This window comes from Pan troglodytes, chromosome 5 (assembly GCF_028858775.2).
Source record: "Pan troglodytes isolate AG18354 chromosome 5, NHGRI_mPanTro3-v2.0_pri, whole genome shotgun sequence".
Lineage (NCBI taxonomy): Eukaryota > Metazoa > Chordata > Mammalia > Primates > Hominidae > Pan > Pan troglodytes.
The window spans coordinates 15556170-15564351 of record NC_072403.2 but is presented as its reverse complement, the minus strand read 5'-3'; positions in this window follow the sequence as shown (position 1 = coordinate 15564351).

Genomic DNA, 8182 nt, shown 5'->3' with positions numbered 1-8182 from the left:
TTCACAGGTGTTTCGGGTGTCCTGTCCTGTGTTAAGAATTGATGGCTAGAAATTCTGAAATGACCATAATAGCTTTGGTATTAGACCCTTATGGTTCAAGGAAGGGAGAAAAAGAATGTATTCCAGTACCTTTCCTAGTTAATCTTCAATTCCAAGGACCTTGAGAACCTTCCATGGGACATTAGTAGAACGGAATGTCCGAGGTGATTTGAATGCTGCCTCTATTTCTGCTAAGTTTCCACCCAGACCAAAGATAGGAAAATCTTCCCACAGAGTCTTCCATATGCACACTTAGTAAAGAGAAAATTCAGCACCCAGATCGTGTTCAGACATATCCCCATTCTGCAGCAGCACATGCATGCACAACAATAGCGCACTCTGTGATCAAACATTTTACCACACGGTGTAAGCAAAAATGTGTGGGCTTTAGTCAGACCAATATGGGTTCAAATATCAGAGCTGCCTGATTACTGTTGGGTTCTCAGGGGGCTAGTATGTTATACGTCTCTTCCCCACCCTGAGCTATTTGACAAAATTAAGAAGACACAGGAACCAGACCAAAGGAAATAAAAATCTCAGCCTCATTACTGCGAAAGCTGTTTGGAAGATGTGGCTGTAGATCGGCAGCCAAGTGAGTTTGCTACTTTATCACTCAGAAGGAAGGAGACTCTTCCTGAAAGGGGCCTGCCCTGCTTAAAATGACATTAGAGATAGGCAAAGAATATAGGTACTTCCTGGGGCAGCCTGAATCCGAAAGAATGAGAGAGGAGGGACAAGGAAAGCTCGTCTGCTTTCTTGTTTCAAATGCACCAGGGAGAAGAGTAAGTGAAACTTGAGAAGAGAGGCCAGGAAAATAGGGAAACCTGAGCCGCAGAAGTAAAGGTTACCTCTTAGTAAATATCATCACATAACTGTGTCTTTGAGCAAGTTACTTAACATTTCCGCGTCTTAGTTTCTTTGTCTATAAAATGGGAATAATAATACTAACCTGACAGGCTGCACATACTTAAATTGTTAAAAATGTATATGTGTGTGTGTGTGTGCATGTGTGTGTGTGTGCATGTGTGTGTGTGCATGTATGTGTGTGTGCATGTGTGTGTGTATGCATGTGTGTGTGTGTGCATGTGTGTGTGTGTACTACAACTGCTACCTTAGGACCTGCCACTAAATAATAAATAATGCCATGTCACTTTCTAGTCTATCCCCCACCCCTACCTTTCCTCCTAGATACTAAATCAGTCAAAGATGTCTCTGGGTAGAAGGCAATTCAATCCTCTCTCTCCTACGATTAGGAGTGGTTAAAAAGGAGAAGCAGCACTGGGCGCGGTGGCTCATGCCTGTAATCCTAACACTTTGGGAGGCCGAGGCGGGGGTATCACCTGAGGTCACGAGTTCAAGACCAGCCTGGCCAACTGGGTGAAACCCCATCTCTACTAAAAATACAAAAATTAGGTGGGTGTGGTGGTGGGCGCCTGTAATCCCAGCTACTCAGGAGGCTGAGGCAGGAGAATTGCTTGAACCCGGGAGGCAGAGGTTGCAGTGAGCCGAGACTGCACCATTGCACTCCAGCCTGGGAGACAAGAGTGAGACTTCATCTCAAAAAAAGAAAAAAAAAAAGGAGAGGAAGAAGGAAGTACGTAATTCTTAAGTGAATAAGAATTATTGTTAAAAATCTGCTCTGCACAGTTTGCTGCCCATATTTTCAAAGTCACTCACACTTTTAAAGGAATGAGCTGTTGAAGTGAGAGTTAATGCTTTAGGGACAAATGTGTCCATCTTCCTGTTCCTTTAAACATGCAAATGCCACCTAAGGAAGTGGAGATGTAGGTTTGTTCCATGTTACATTTCCAAGATGGGGAGTGAGGCTCCCATCTATCTGGGTCACAAAAAGCTGTCTCCTAACTCCTGTCTCACCAGTGTTTTGTGGAATGAGTGGAGACTCTGTGGTTCCCCAGCATGCAGCATGCTTGTTCCCATCTCATTTCTTTTATTCTGCTTGGCCTAAAGTTAAACATTTTACATCCAGAGGCTGGGAAATATCAGTGAATGGGCTAACCCTAAGGGAGAGAAGGAGAGGTGTTTGTGATAGCTGGCCTGGTGCTGTGTGCACAGGGAGGGTGGCTAGGAGCCCTCAGTTTGGCCAGTCATCATCCACATCCGGGGGGAGGGTGGTGTTGCTTAATGTCCTTACCAGGCTGTTATGAAGAGTAAGAGTTCATTCTGTAATTTGACTTACGTTACCGTAGTTGCTAGTCTTGACATAGTTTAATAAGTATCTCCTTTGGCCGGTGCGGTGGCGCCTGCCTGTAATCCTACTTGAGCTCAGGAGTTTCAGACCAGCCTGGGCAACACTGATTAGTTTGGGGACCCCGTCTCTACAAAGAATACAAAAATTAGCTGGGCGTGGTGGCACATGTCTGTGGTTCCAGCTACTTGAGGGGCTGAAGCAGGAGGATCACTTGAGCCCAGGAGGTGGAGGCTGCAGTGAGCCATGATCACACCACTGCACTCCAGTCTGGACAACAGAATGAGATCCTGTCTCAAAATAAAATTTCAAAAAAACAAAATAAATTTCTTTTTTAGACATATTCAGTGCGATTTAATCACTGTGCTTCCTCAAACTTTCCCTGCCTGCTTGCTTTAGCCCCATTTCAATGTCATCACTGGCCATTGGTGTCTCATGCTGGTTGCCCCTTTTGAGGCATCTCTGACTCATACCTCATATCTAGCTAGCGTCCTTAACTCTGCTGATTCTATCTCAGAAAAGGAAACCATGGATTTGGTCTCCAATCCAGTTGCCGCTGCCCCAGTGCAGGGTCTCATTATCCACTTTTCATGGAATGTGCTCCAAACTCATCCTTCTGGTCTACATTTCAAGTTGCCTCAGCATATGACCTTAAAACACAAATCAGGTCAAACCTCTTCTGCTTTCAAACTTCCAGCAGCTTCCCCCATGCGTGAACTACATTCAAATGACTCAGCACAGCATCCAGGGTCTTCGCAGTACCACTTGACTTTCCAGCCTCATGTCCTTGTCCTCACACGCCTCCTCAGTCCCACCCACTGAACCCTTCATTGTCCCCTGGGCCTGCTGTGCACTTCTGCTTCTCAGTGCCTTTCGGGTGCTCCTCCTCTGCCAGCAGCACCTGTCGCCCTTTTCATACCTATTGAAATCCCACTCAAGTTCTGAGACCGAATTCAAACTTCAACTCCTTGGTAAGGTTCCTTCTGCACACTCGTCACAAACTTATTTTAAGTCAAATACACATCAGTTTCTTACTGTGAATTTTTGGTGGATTGTTAAGCTCCTAAAGCATGTTTACATGTCTCAAAAACCTCTCATAGGATGGTTCCTCAAAAAACCTTTGTTTTAATCATTTTAGAACTTGATCTTTTCTCTTCTTCAAGCCATTTCAAGATATTTATACTATTTCCCCTGTCTGTCTGAATTTTAACTATACCTTTTCAGCTTCAAAGAAAAAGTCATCAGAATCTTGGGAGTTTATTGTCAATTATGAACTTGATTTAAAGAGTAACAGGCCAGAATTTTCTTTCATATTTCTGAGGACTTAAAGTATTTCTAAGTCTTAGGGGGAGTTAACATGTTTGATACGGGATTTCCACTGCAACACCCGAATGTTTTCTGCCTTAAAGAGAGCAAGTAAGAAAAGAATCTATTGAAAACTTTCTCCTGCCTACTTTTGAAACTACTGCCATCTGTGAATATGGAAACTGGAAATTTCAGAAAGCATCTATATAGCTCAGCAGTTGTAGAAAAAGATAACAAAGATATCTGGAGACCAGAGAGCTTATCAGCCTCAAAGTTTAGAGTGGTACAGTGTAACCTTCATCGTCAATAGTTTAAATAAACAAAAGGATAGGATCTTTGGAACACATTCATAATTCAATTAATATTGATGAAGGCCTCACAGGGTTCACTGTATTATATTAGACAGTGAGATTGTTACCTGAAAAATCCTACAAGAAATTAAAGTCCAGTACGTGCAAAAATTGGGATTGCTGTAAAGGAAAAAACAGTGGGTAAATACATGAAATATACAAAAACCCTGCCCAGTGCACCTCTGTAAAGTGTGTCTTGGATATATCTTGTCCACTGTTACAGTGATGCCAGAGACTCAGCACAGCACAGCACCAGTAAATAAAAAAGAACAAAGATTTCTTTCGGATGAGAAAGCACAAACACCCATTCATAAAACCACTGGTAAGCATTTTTTTTTTTTTAATCAACACTGTCATTGTCACAGCCTGCTTGATCTTCCTACTTTGGGTTAATATGGAAGCCAATTACAGCTTCATCTGTGTAGAATTAACTTTATGGAGCACACACCGGGGATTTGTCTATCTTCACTATTTAGATATATGCCATAAAAATATGCATGGAACGGAGTGCAAGCACTGCAGATGGCAGAGACTTTCAGATTTATTGTAAAATCATTTAAAATCGGTTATGCTCTCGCCAGAAGTTAATTAATTTTTTTCTGTTCTTTTCTGGGGCTGGGGGGCTGGGCTGGGGGGGCTGTGTCTCACTAGGTGGCAGTGTATGATTACATCTGGAAAAGCCATGGCATTAAGTCCAGTGTCTCCAGCTGTGACCTCCAACATCAAAATGAAATTTCTGTGTCTGCACTTGGTCCAGGAGATATTACTTCTCATGTATCTGTATATACCATTTATCCCAGTGGGTTGCAAGAGCTGTACCACCATTTTCTGAGACTCCCCGGTGGGCCATTGTTGAGGTATGTATATATGAAAATATCTGATGCAAATGCTGGGTATTTTGTAGTGCTTGAATGTACATATCCATATATGTGTGTGTGTGTGTGTGTGTGTGTGTGTATGTGTATATGTATACATGAGCTTCAATATTACCTTACAAACATATCATAACTTATGTTTTTAACATATGGTGGGCTTGAAGATGTGTTTTAGTTTTTGCCTAAACAAAGGCACTACATAGAAAAAAAAAAGTTTCTGTGCATAACTATGTCCGAGAGAGGCAAGAAACAAATCAGGTAAAATAATTGAGGATTCTGACTGCAATAACTTTTACTCAATGTTTGTAAACATTAGCAGGTTGGTGAATAATAGTTCTCGGAGTTCATGAACACCTCCACGCCTCAGGAATTGCACAGTCTTTCCCTTAAATGATCTCGCACAAAATAAATCAGATGGTAGCATTTCATTTTGTTTTCCCTGTGAGAAAAATCTTTAAAAATAAAGAAATGTGCCCCATCCCTAAATCTTTAAAAACATTTTCAAGTAGCATTTGGCAAAGATCTTAATGTTATGTTTTCTCCTAAAAAGTCAGGATCTTTCAGTGGGCTCACTTTGAGTGTTTTAAGACTCTCTTGCATTCCATCATATTCTCTGAATCCAAATTCATGGTCTGTCCCATTAGCATCACCCTTGAATCGTGAATTCTGAAGGAGTGTTATTATTTGGTGGAAATAAAGAGTAGTGGAGAAGGAAAATTAAGATACAGCATTTGGTTCCCTAGTCCTGTTGGCATACAAACATCACTTAACAGTGGCACAATACTGGTTGATTATAATTGGAAGAATATTTGAATATTCTACTGAATATTAGAATATTGAAATTCTAATGTTCCCAGCACATTTTCCCTTTGAACTTTAGCCATTGCTGTTTTTGTTACTAAGTTGATGAAAGTGTGTCCTCCTAAAACATCCTTTTCAATATAACCTTCAAGCAATTTCAAACTGTTTAGCACCCAGTCTTGCGGATTGGGAGTTTCTTCCTCCTGCTATCCCAGCCCGCAACATTGCTTGGGTACTTGAGTGAGTCACATGGACATCTACTCAGAAATGATTTCCCATCAGCTGGCTCTCCTCTCCCCCTGACCAAGGTGTAGTATGAGAGGGAATTGCCTATATTGTACCAAAGCAGCAGGTAGGCAGATTATGACAGTATCCAATGTAAGACTTTGGGAGTTTGGGTCTCAGGCTGCTATTGCCGCTTTTGCATATAATCCTTTTGAGATTTCTGAAACATTTGCTTAAGAAATCTCTTTGCAGAACAAAACTGCCAAGGATGAATCTTTAAAACAATTTGCATAGGCTTGTGCTCAAATGTGTGTGTACACCACACACTGAAATAACACGAGAAGAAGAGCCATCAGGGAGACCTGCCCTTCTGCTACAAAATATCTTGTAGATCCCAGAGCCTTGGGGCCTGAATAGAAAGCCCAGGTGTAAGGCAGTTGCAGTCCCCTGAACAGAGCGATCACCACCACCCTTCGATTCGCTCACTTCTTCATTTGCTCCATAACCTTGGCTAAGTCATTTCCCACTGCTCTGCCTGTTTCCTTATCTGTGAAACTGGGTTATGAATACTCATACTACCTGGCTCATAGGGATTTGGGGCAGATTAATGAGATAACATCTGCAAAGTACTTTTAGCTCTTAAAAAAAAGGTGCAATAAAGATTGCAAAGTATTACGAATCATGCACAATTAAATCCACTGAACTTGGAAATATTTTTTCAAGTACTGATAGTAACATCATGCTACAAATAAAATAAACGCACTTCTGGAAGTACCGAGCAGTGGGGCAGCAGGTGTTATTGACCCGTCTGACTCTTTTATTGCATGTGCTTTCCACACCATTGCCTTATATGATGGTAATGGTGGAAGAACAGCTGGGCATTGGTAGGAGCCTGTGCCCAACTGAAATTCCAGCAGGTATTAAACTGGCTTTACTTTATCTGTCCCCTGCTCTATGAAACCTATGAAGTGCACTTTCAAGTTGATGTGACCAGTTTGTTCCTTCTCTAGCACTTATCACAATATTATATTTTATTCTTTAGCCTTTCCAAATTTGTTTCCAGTGTTCAATTGTGTCTCTTAGAGGGTAGGAACCATAAAACAATACCAGTCCCAGAGCAAATTGAGAATTAGACAAATTTTCTTCCAGGTATCTGTCTGGCTATTCAACACTCTTCCTACTTTCCTTTTGCTCTTTCTTAATCTCTGAGAGGTTCTGCCAGGCTTATTCATGGGCTTTCGAGCCACAAAACTTAACATTGGAAGGGGTTTGAAACTGGTCTTTTGCAACCTCAGTGAGAAACAAAACTCACTGTGTTATCTTTCCCAAAATGTGTGCGTTGTAAAGAAATATCAAATACCAGCACATGGGTAGATTATATTTTCTGGATTAAAGAAATATCCCTTAATTTTTTTAAAATGATGGTTTATAAGCAGTCACCTACTTGCCCAAAAGTTAACTTCAATCATTGAATTTCCCTTCTCTGTACTTTGTATGTAGTTGGTGCTCAAAGATATCTATTGAATTGCGTTGAATTTCTGGATTCCAACTTATGCTGCATGATAGACACCAGAAGATATTTACCATCAATGCTACAGTGAATTAAGGGACCTAGAATTCAGAAATGACTTAGACTCATTTAAAAATACCTGTAAGACTGATGCCATATTTTAGTAGGATATTCTGATGATGGAAGAAATAGGTAGCTGTGTCTGGGCCTAGTTTCTTTACAAATTAGATATGGCAACAAATATGAAACAAAAATGAATGAGGTTTTGCTTCACCCTTATAACCTGAACTCTATTCTGGAAGGCTTTATGGTGGTTTTTAAGTAGGGTACCTAGTTCTCTAAGTTCCTTTTGCATTTAACACAGCTCCAACTTGGAACTAGAGTGATTTTTAAGCCTCTCCTAATTCTGATATGAAATATAGGTCATATATTCACATTTTCCTTTTTTTTCTCAGTAAACACCTAGCATTGTGGATTTGAAGAAAATTATTTTCAAGTTTACTTTGCGTAGACAGCTATGCTTTTGGAAAAGAATAATTCCTGCACGAAAGAGGTCAGATTTCGTGTGTCTGAAATAGAAATTACATTACAAGCATTATTTCCTATAGATATGTGTTCATAATGTTTTTCATCCAGGCTTGTGACCCAAGAAGATACAGCTCTTACCGTGTTCTACATATTTTGCTTTGTAAAATATCCCCTCCACTGTTTGTCAGAGATGGTCGTTGGACGGCCAAGCTGTGAGCGCTCTCTTTAATTCTATTTTTATCAGCCTTTCTGGGCTCCATGGATTCCAGCTCCTCTCCACAGAGCAATGCTTTTTCTCTTTGTTCCATAGGTAGTGTTATCTTGAGGTATTTTGTAAGAACAA